Consider the following 11,408-nt stretch of genomic DNA (forward strand, 5'->3'; position numbering starts at 1 on the left):
TGTCGGACAACTGCAGTTGCCATGGTTGCTCAACTACAGTTGCCATGTATGGTCTGATCTAATGTAGTTGCCATGATTTCATAACTTTAGGAGTTGCCACATACTAACACTAGGCAGTTAAGAGAGCTGCCATGTGCTCACAAGCATGCTAGGGCAGTTGCCATGTAAAAAGGAAGAGTTGCCATCTGCTTACGTGCACGTTAGGGCAGTTGCCATGTACGTGCACGTTGGGGCAGGTGCCATGTACCCTGCAAAAACACATGGCAACTCGGGTAAAAAAAGAGAGTTGCCACCTGCTTATAAAGCACACTAGAGGCAGTTGCCATGTGCGCTGCAAAAACACATGGCAACTAGCAGCTTATGTGTGGGAGAGGAGACGGGCGTGTGGGCGAGATGGCAAATGCCCACACACCAGTCCTTGTGCGTGACTGAAAACTTGTGTGGGGGTGAACTGCTAAACGCCCACACACCGGCCCCTCCGTGTGGTAAAACGGATGTGTGGGAGAACTATGTCACACACCATACACACGCCTTGTTCTACATGGCACAGAAAATCAGCCAGATTGTGTCAAGATTCGTGCATATAGTACTGGACGATGATGGATGCGTGTGGTCGAGATGGTCAACGCCCATACGTGTGGGCATTAACATTTCCGTTATCTTAATGCACCTATTTAGATACATTATAACTGAGCGCCTTTTGAGGCCTCTCAAGCTATGTGCCTTTTCCTTCGTTGGATCACATGATCTGGTCTTCCTTGACCGTCTGATTGGTAACTGGCCGAGGGAAGCTATCCCCGTAGAAAAATCCAAGCATTCTGGTTAATCGGGCCCGGCAGCTGGATGAAGCCCATGTATAGTATGATCCAGTTTTTCCACTGTACGAGAGCCCATCGCCCCCACCCTTCCCAATGTGAGCGAGTGTAACCTAGGTCCGCCGCCGTCGAGAGAGAGAGAGAGGGCACCTTGCCGGCGGCACAACCATCTCCTCCTCGATCCTTGCAACTATCCTTGCCTCCACGCCGCTAGCTCCTCAGCTCCCTGTTTGGGTGCTCTGTGTAGGTCGAAGGGGAGAGGAAGACAAGAGGATGAAGGGACGGCGAATCGATCTGAAACAAGGCGGATGCGTTTCCATGTCAAAGGCGGTCCGAGAGCCAGGTCAGCTGTCGTGGACGAAGGAGTCGTCATGGCCAAGGCAACCGATGACGAGCCGTCGAGGCGTGGTGCCGGGATGCACGCTGCTATACAGGGACGTCGTCGTGGGGACTATTCAAAAGATGAGCGGTTGGATGTGCAGTTTAGTGCTAGAACTATCAAAATACGTTTTTCTGGTCATACAACTTGCATTTTGGTGCACATACGGTCATTCCCTCCGTATCCGCCGCTGGTGTGGCAAGCCACATATGCATGACGCCACTGTCAGTGAGCGGAAGCATACTGGAGCAACCCGTGCGTGGTAAACTTGCACGGACGCCCCTCAACTTGTTACTATGTGCGCAAAACATCCCCTACAAAGGCGGGAACAGGCCGAAGACGACTTGGTCGTGCGGCACATAGTCGGCGTCGTTGGCGTTTTGGGCGGCCTGCGCGGCGTCGAATGTCGCCTGCTCCTGCACGGCGATTCTGCGAGAGCTCGGACGTCGTGGGCTCGATGGACTTGGTCGCTGGTCTAGCCGCCGCGTGGTTCGTCTGTCTGTCACGCGTACGGGCATCGGAGCTGAGGAGAGAGATAACAGAGATTGCTATAGAAAAGAGGCGGGTGTAGATATATAGCCAGAATCGGCTCATTACCCAACTGGCTGTACGGTGTCTAGTAATATTGGCAAGTCCTGGGTTCGAATGCCCCCCAGGCCACTCTAGTAATATATTGTCAAGTCCGTACAAGTACTGAAATTTTGGCATAGGTTTCAACTGAATTTTGGACACTCTTTTTTTGGATGTCTGTACAAGTACTGAATTTTGCCACAACGTTTACTGAATTTTTGGACAGTATTTTGGCACAGTTCAGTACTGAAATTTTGGCATAGGTTTCAACTGAATTTTGCTACAGTTTTCAACTGAATTTTGGCACAACTTTATACAGAATTGAACCATGAAGATAAGACAAAAATCTGAAACTGTCATGAAGATTGTACACTCTAGTAATATATTGGCAAGTCCGTACAAGTACTGAAATTTTGGCATAGGTTTCAACTGAATTTTGGACACTCTTTTTTTGGATGTCTGTACAAGTACTGAATTTTGCCACAACGTTTACTGAATTTTTGGACAGTATTTTGGCACAGTTCAGTACTGAAATTTTGGCATAGGTTTCAACTGAATTTTGCTACAGTTTTCAACTGAATTTTGGCACAACTTTATACAGAATTGAACCATGAAGATAAGACAAAAATCTGAAACTGTCATGAAGATTGTACACACAAGTACTGAATTTTGCCACAACGTTTACTGAATTTTTGGACAGTATTTTGGCACAGTTCAGTACTGAATTTTTGGCATAGGTTTCAACTGAATTTTGCTACAGTTTTCAACTGAATTTTGGCACAACTTTATACAGAATTGAACCATGAAGATAAGACAAAAATCTGAAACTGTCATGAAGATTGTACACACATGGACCATCAATATGTTGCTCGACAGAAATCTGAAACAGTCTGAAACTGACAGAACATCATCCATAATTAACAGGAATATATGTTGCTCGAAACTACAAGTTCACTTGTCTTGATAACATAAAAAGGCGATCAAAAGGAGCAGTGCTTAACCCCATCAAAAGGAGCAGTTCATTCATGAACTTGATCATTGATGAACTTGATCATTGATGAACTTGATCATTCATGCCTAACAAAAGTTCATTCATGAACTTGATCACACGGTCATGAAAACTACAACAAAAGGAAATCATGCAGGTCTTCGGGCCAGCCTTCACGAAACAGAGCATCTTGTGGTGCATTTTGGCTCACAATTACCTCCTCTTCAGCCTGCATGAAGAGAGGTGATTCTTGGTTGACAGCTCCATCAAAATCACCTGCATTGTTAAAATAATGGATATTCAGTAAACGGGGTACAACAAAAGTAATGAACAAAAAATTCTGTTAGCAACTAAATCAGTACAACAAAAGTACAGAAGGAATTGACATTCAGGTAACATATTCACGTAATTCTCCTTACAAGTACATCACACATACCTGAAATTCAGTTAACATATTCACCTAATTCTCCTTACAAGTACAGCACACATACCTGAAATTCAGTTAACATATTCACCTAATTCTCCTTACAAGTACAACACACATACTTGATATTCAGTTAACATATTCACCTAATTCTCCTTACAAGTACAACACACATACTTGAAATAGCAATTTAAGTGCCAGATTCAGAGTACACGCCTTCAGTGTGAAAAAAATTCAGTTTACTACATTTTTTTTCAGAAATTCAGAGTACAAACAACATTATTTGCATCTCGGAAACATCACACAATTTCAGCTACATAATCCAACCAAACAGGATCATATCATAAAACCATAGCGAAAACAACGAATTTATCATACTTTTACACACAAAAAACTGCGTCCTTTCATAACCCCTTCCTAAACCCTAGGTCGATTTGCAAACAGGGGAGTTTCACCTTGGAAATCTAATGGCTACAGGGGAGTTGAACCCTAGCGCGATCGAACATCTGCCAAGAACCCTAAGGGCGTAGACACCAACCTAACTTGGCACAACGGAAGACGACGGCACAAAGAAGACAGCGGCGAGCAGAGGAACAAAACAAGATGGCGGAGACCAGCGAGGGGGCAGGCGTACCATACGATGGCGCTACTTCGCCCGGACGTCGACGGCGCGGTTCACTCATCTCCTCTGACGACGGCCGCCGTGACGCGCCGACCCCTCAGCCTCTGCCTCTGTACGATCAGGAAACGAAGCGGTGGGAGTCAAACTGAAAGGCCAGCGATTTTGGGGTTGTTTTGCGCACATAGAAACAAGTTGAGGGGCGTCCGTGCAAGTTTACCACATGCGGGTTGCTTCAGTATGTTTTCGCTCACTGACAGTGGCCCCGTGCATACGTGCCAGCGGCGGATACGGAGGGAATGACCGTATGTGCACCAAAATGCAAGTTGTATGACCAGAAAAACGTATTTTGATAGTTCTAGCACTAAACTGCACATCCAACGCAAGTTGTATGACCACCAGTGATATTACCTCATGTTAAAACTACATTCAGACTTGCAGCAACAAGCAAATCTTCGGTCCATTTGATACAGCGCTAGATTCAGTTTATCAAATGCAGCAACGAGCAGTTTTAAAACTAACATAATTTCAGTGAGCATACATCACTGCTAGCTTAAACATCAGATTCAGGTTTCAGATTTCACATCCTGAACATGTGCTTGAACACCAGATTTCATAGTTCTGAACATACATTCAGATTCTCCTGAACTTTGCGATGAAGGACAAGTCAATGGCAGCCCCTTATTTACGATGAATTTGATTCTCCTGAACATCAAATTTTAGTCCTGAACTTTTCCAAGTCAATGGCAGCTGCTCTGAAGACCTGTCCTGAATATTAGAACAAAGTTTCAGGAATTTACTTTGTAGCTTATATCAAGCTTTTTCATGCCGATCATTTGTTCCAATAACAATACATGCAGCTAGCAAACATGCGGACATGCACGTGTACTGAACTGGGACATGCAGCTAGGGAGCACTGATGAAAAAAAGCTAGTGTATAGATTGATACTACTCCCTCCGTTCACTTCTATAAGACGTCCTAGACATTTAGGACAGCACTTAAAACAGTTTAATTTCAGCTGCCTAAAATGACTTACAAAAGTGAACAGATGGAGTAATAATCTTCACCAATTGAGATTAATGGTTATATAAAAATTAAGAGTGGCATGTACTAGTACTAAAAATGAAGGATATTTGGTTTGGTCCTTTCACTAAAACAAGCAGGTAGCATGGGGACTTTAGTATCTATTAACTTCAATTCTCTGGAGATGCCACTTACTCTTTGTTGCTAAGCAGGTCTTGACTAGACACAGTTTTCCTATCTCTGGGCTGCCACAAAAATGACCCTTTGCTGAAAAGAGAATACTAAAAATAAATCATTACACATACTGACATGCAGTACCAAAATGCTTCAGGTGGCATTATACATACTGTCCATGTGCATAAGAGTAAGAAAATGTCAGGTAGTGTTACTTGTTAGGGCCACAAGCATGTTTCTTGAGTATGAAAATGAGCTTACCCCTGGCAAGTCCAATATTAGCAGCGCATCATCATCATCTCCTGCACCCACCTGCTGTGACAAACCAGTGATGGCTTTTTCTTCATTGTAACAGTTGCTGTTTCAGAAAATCAGTGGAACAGTTGCTGTTTCAGGGATATTGTGTGAGCGGGTAAAGGGATTTGACAGTTTCCAAATATCAGGTACCTATATAGTACTCCCTCCGTCCCATAATGTAAGACGTTTTTTGACACTACACTAGTGTTAAAAAGCGTCTTACATTATGAGACGGAGGGAGTACCTTGTAGTAGAAGCACTTGACTAGGTTCAGAGTTCACAAATTTCTTACAACATGGAGCATTCCCTGGTGGCATTTGCTGCTTATAAACTACAGAGAATACTGAAAATAAATCATGCTAAGTATCAGACCTATAACCACCTCCTTTCTCGCCTGATCCTTGTCCTCCTCATCCTCCCACGCCGGATTCTTATTCTCTTCCTCCGTTGGCGTCTTGTGCTTGTCCACCGCAGCACCGGACATCTTGCTCGACTGGCAGCAACGAGCAAGGAGTAGTGGTGGCACCGGCGGAGACAGAAAGACGACGCATGTGGGGACAAGCGGGATGCCAGGACTGCGACGAGCGGGGAGCAGGGCATACTTGCGAATTGACTGCTCTAAAGCACTCATCTATATGGACACGGCGTTCTGTCCGGTGGCACACTCCCAAGATGTAAACTGAATTTACAAACAAGAACAAAATATGTAACTAACCATCGGTAGGAAACAGACCCAAACGAGTGCTGCCGCGGATAACTTTTCCTACTGATCTCAACCATACATCACATGAACTAGCAATTTCATCTTTTCTGTTCGGCAAATCACACACACCACTAACATCTCAGCGAGCATAGCACAAGAAAATCGCACCATTTGCTAAAAAAATAGTAACAGTTAGACAGGACAGGATTCAAGTTGTACCTTTTGGTCCATCCCGGCGCCTCTGGATTTACCCTGTGGGTGGACTGCGCAGACCTCGTCGGAGAGCCCGGCCGTCGACAGCGATTTTCACCCTGCGTCCTCCCAGGGCTAGCGCAACCAACGTGCTGCCTGCACCCGGAGCCAGCATTCGAATCCGCCGGCGTAGCAGGGGTGGCATCACGTCGCGGGAGCACCTTAAGAGCCACCGGATCTGGATGTTCCAGGCTGTCCGCGAACTCCGCTCGCACCGGAAACCTGCAACCCACGGCCATGGCGGGCAGCGAAGTCGGCGTCAGCCGACGGCTCTGTCATGGGGGCACATGCAAGGGTAGATCTCCAAAGCGGGCAGGGTTGACTTACTGGTCGACCGCATCCAGAAGGATTCAAGCCCAGCATCTTGCATCGCCGGCCGCCGGAGGAACCGCAGCCTCCCGCAGCCTTGGGGAAGGGCAGCCGTCCGTGCCGGCGGCAGGCTTCCAGAACGGCTCAGGTTCGCTCCGACGTAATTGTTCCACGGCTCAGCTCAAAAGGTAGACGGCCTGGTACACGGACATGGGCTCACCCATACGTTTTGGGCCCGCACGGCTGCACTGTTCGCTCCCGTATAAGCGGCGTATCCCTTTTTTCGCTGTCTCGGTGCAGACGCGACAGACCGGTTTTTGCGAATCCCCATACATGAGCCAACGCTAGCGATTTCGGGAGCAGCTGAGCTCGAGCACCGAATCGCTGCGTCCATTGGATATGCATTTGTGTGTCCTTGACTTCTGTTCGTCTAAGAGAAATAATTTATCCAAATTTCAGACATTACTTCTTGGCTACTTACTGCCGTTTGAGCAACAACTTTGCCTTTCTCTTCTAAAAATTGCTCTTAGCTTTTGATGCAATCGTTCTCATGTCATTGCATGGATATGCATTGTATCATTATTTTGCTTAATTGGTCTGTTTTTGTTTTGTTTCAGGTACCCAATTTCTATAGCCATAATTATGGCCTAATTTTTCTGCTGCATGTTGTTGTTTGGAATAAAAGATGTACGATGATTCATTAACGGCATGGATTAGGGTAATTGTTTATTTACTGATTTGTTTCTTTCTTTATATTGTTTATTATTCTTATTCTACAGAAATCATGCTCAAGGAGAGTACAAGTACAGTAGATATTATATTGACATAAATAGTTGTCTGTGATCATAAGCATTTGATTTACATGCAGAAATGTTTTTGGTCAATTATTGATTTTGTTTCATGCAAAATTTTTTTTTGTCAATTTATTGATCTCGTTTCAGCTACCGAATTTATATAGCCTTACACCACTAACGGAAAAACATTGGTTCAATTCCTGCCCAGTATATTCATCTTCTACATTCATGAGCCAAATCTATCCCAGCATTTGTTCCTGGCCATTCGATTTCATGTTCTAAGCATTCCTGGCTGTCTGATCTCGCTTTGAAACTGCTATTTTTTCGTGAGATGGGCCACATGTCTTAGGAGCAACTATTCTCATAACCCTTTTGGACTTCTGGTTAATTGGACCAGTATTGGGTTGTCTAGCCCATTTGTCGAACCAAAGGCAGCAAATGGCCCTCTCCTCCCCAGACCGTCGTTCGCCAAACCCCTTACTTCCTCTATCTCTCTCAGTACTAGAGAAAACCTAAAGACGATGACGGCGGAGGCAGTGAGTCGGCTGCTGCCTGATGCTGTACCACTCCAGGCGTTGGCATTGACGCGGGTGAGTGGTGTCGCTGGTGTCCTCCCTTTCCTATTATCGGTAACACTCCCTCATTCACATTTTGTGTCGTGCATGCAACTGATCATGCGACCATGGAGTGGAGTTCCGCACCCTAGGTGTCAGCGAATGCTCCGCAAGCAGCGGCCCGGTGTACCCGATGCAAGGCAACACCTCCGCCACCTGCACCTTGTCCGTGTTGGTCTGTTCTCCATCGTACCCTGCGTGCCCAAAAACCTCGCAAGTTCGCGTAGTTCACTCTCTGGTCATGATCCTACATCCGCTCTCCCATGCTCTTATCTCCCATTTTTTTCATTTTTTATGTGCAATATCTGGTGTTATTGTTGAATTTTTGGTATCACTAATTTCTTTGTACATATGCCCTCATCTCTCATTTGTTATGTGCAATATCTGATGTTATTGTTGAATTTTTTGTACCTACAGAATAACAATATGCAGGGAGTGGGCATCTAGAGGAATGAATTGAAAAGAATCCTTGCACTGATGCAATGATGTACTCTGTAAATTCAGGAAAGTGTCTCAAGACAGAAAGTTGAGTCTGAAACTGTATATTTTACGGGGCAGTCAAATTTGGACTTGATATTACAAGTGCAAAAATCACTCTTCACTTGCTAAATCAAATTTACTTAATTTTAAATTCCATATCAATTCTAAACTACATATACTATCAAACTTTGTTCAAGGATCCTTTACATTTTAGGAGATCACTTTGATGTGAAATGGGTTGTAAATACTAAATAGCATGTAAATAACATTATACAATCATTTACCTTCTTGAAGAGATGGCACGGTGTTTCTTTTTTGGTCCAATAGTTTTTTCATGTGTACCAACTGATTCTATATCTTCTACTCCTTCATATTTGCATGTATCCCTAATGTCGCTTCTTTTTCCTTGAGATGTGAGACTAGATATTTCTTGGCCACTACAATGATGTAATTTTCTGATCCATTTGCAAACGATGCAGTGCAGAGAGGGATCAAGAACAGAATATTGTTATGCTAATCTCCTAACACACTTCTTGCTGGTTTATGATTTTGTCGCATAAATTCATGTTTCTCAAGATACACAAAGTACACTTGATTCAGAATGGAATTAGCAGCCTTTTGCTTCTGCTAGGTAATTTCATTTAATGGCACTCAACAGCCAGGAACACCTAGGTCATGAGAGTGTTGGCAGACATTCAACTTTCTTAGTTGTTTCCATTTAGTTCCATCTAATTAGTTGTAAGTATTTCTAAATTCAGGTAAGACTGGAAAGCGTACCAAAACATACATATGTCTGCAGGTGGCTTTCTTATACTGCATGGATAAATACTTGCAACTTTTTTTGCGCAATATGATTTTCTCATCTGGCACCATTCTTTGTAAGCCTTTATTTTCTCCTTGACTTCTATTATATTTCAGATTTGGACTTCTGTAATTTTGCTCCCCCCTCTCAGATCATTATGTATTTTACCTTTTTGTAAGTTTCTACATAGTCTGTTCTGGTTGTAGTAGAACTTTCTCTGTATGCTAATATGATGTTTTTCACGTTCCATTTTTGCAGATTTAGTTCATGTTTTTGTAGGTGAAATAGCAATTGGATTCAGAGATAAAGGTTCAGCTTTCAATAACCAGGCCTTGACAAGGTACATGCTTAGATTGGAAAGATAAGTAAACTTGAATATTTTGTCTGATATACTCAAGCACATCCTTTGGTTTTATCATTACTACTTGGAGACGATCTTCCGTTTCCCACTTGGCCTTCAGTTAGTGAACATTCTAAAATTTAATTGCTCTATATGATATACAGTTTTAGTGCTCCAGTGGCTCAACCTGTTAGAAACATATTGTAGTGCACTCATTTGTTGGGTTTAGCTATATAAGATATACCAGCTGTAGTAACATAATATCGTTGTGTATATTTTTGTCATTCGATTGGACAATCAAGATTATTGTTTTCAATTGGAGCAGCAATTCTGTTTATCAGTTCAAAACAAAAATGTTATGTTCTCGGTTGTATCATTCTTGGATATCACTAACGGAGGGGTCATTGGTGGAACAATCAAGTACCTGCTCCGTAAAGAAATTTAAGAGCATTTAGATCACTAAAGTAGTGATCCAAACGCTCTTATATTAGTTTATTCCTACTTGCTTGCTTGGCTACATTTTACCGTAGTAAACTTTCCATTGCTAACGAGATGATTTGGTGCAGGACCAACATTCTTACTGATTAAAATATAGTAACCCAAGAAGATCATCAAGTGTTTTTACTTCTTTTCCATGAGTTCTTCTCATTTTCTTTTGCTTCTCACACCTCTTATTGCCCAATGGCAGTTGTAAGAGAGAGGGAGCTATGTGCCGTTGTGGTAGGCAGGGTTTAACGATGAAACCCTACACATCCTGTTGTGGTTTCCGGCCGCTTCGCCTTTGTTATTCTCTCTCCAGAAGGCCCCCAAATCCGTAGTGTGCAAGCCCCTTTGAAGTCCCATCTGTTTAGGTATCCTATCCAAATTGATCTATCCGTGCATATACTTCATGCTTCCGCCCTTCAAGATAAACTACCCCTCTTGCACATCTGTGCATATATCCTTGAATATAATGTGATAATATATCACATGATTCAAATACTGCTCTTGCATATAATTGTATCATATACTGTCAAAATGGACGGGCGCAGCAACGCGCGCCTTCGATGATCTAGTATACTTGGTAAAGGGTGGAAGGCTCGGCCTTATGCCTAGTGTTTTGTTCCACTCTTGCCGCCTTAGTTTCCGTCATATCGGTGTTATGTTCCCGGATTTTGTGTTCCTTACATGGTTTGGTTATAATGGGAACCCCTTGACAGTTCGCCTTGAATAAAACTCTTCCAGCAATGCCCAACATCGGTTTTACCATTCACCACCTAGCCTTTTTCCCTTGGGTTTCGCGGACTCAAGGGTCATCTTTATTTTACCCCCTCGGGCCAGTGCTTCTCTAAGTGTTGGTTCAACTGAGCGATGTCCGGGGCTACCAGGGGCAACTCTGGGCTGGCCTACCCGACGTCTTGCTCATCCGGTGTGCCCTGAGAACGAGATATGTGTAGCTCCTATCGGGATTTGTCGGCACATCTGGGTGGTGTTGTTGGTTTAGTTTTACCATTGTCGAGGATGTCTTGTAACTGGGATGCTTAGTCTGATCGGATTGTCTTGGGAGAAGGAATATCCTTCGTTGACCGTGAGAGCTTGTGATGGGCTAAGTTGGAACTCCCCTGCAGGGATTTGAACTTTCGAAAGTCGTGCCCGCGGTTATGGGCAGATGGGAATTTGTTAATGTCCGGTTGTAGATAACCTGAAACTTAACTTAATTAAAATGCACCAACCGCGTGTGTAACCGTGATGGTTTCTTCTCGGCAGAGTACGGGAAGCGAACACGATGTTGGAGTAATGCTTGACGTAGGTTGTTCTAGGATCACTTCTTGATCATAGTTGTTC

General features: G+C 43.8%; 1 long non-coding RNA gene across 15 annotated transcripts; it reads right to left on the reverse strand.

Moving 5' to 3' along the window:
* Positions 1-2,661: 2,661 nt before the first annotated feature.
* LOC125532331 lies at positions 2,662-6,786 on the reverse strand. Of its 15 annotated transcripts, none has more exons than XR_007294009.1 (6): positions 6,573-6,786; positions 5,535-6,467; positions 5,255-5,379; positions 5,015-5,086; positions 3,811-4,558; positions 2,662-3,028 (listed from the first exon to the last, which is right to left on the reverse strand). It is a non-coding gene; the product is annotated as an uncharacterized LOC125532331 (long non-coding RNA). The 15 variants fall into 15 exon arrangements; XR_007294001.1 differs by having other exon boundaries at positions 3,811-4,563; XR_007294013.1 differs by having other exon boundaries at positions 5,015-5,100.
* Positions 6,787-11,408: the final 4,622 nt, after the last annotated feature.

The sequence above is a fragment of the Triticum urartu genome, unplaced genomic scaffold (genome assembly GCF_003073215.2).
Source record: "Triticum urartu cultivar G1812 unplaced genomic scaffold, Tu2.1 TuUngrouped_contig_9676, whole genome shotgun sequence".
NCBI lineage: Eukaryota > Viridiplantae > Streptophyta > Magnoliopsida > Poales > Poaceae > Triticum > Triticum urartu.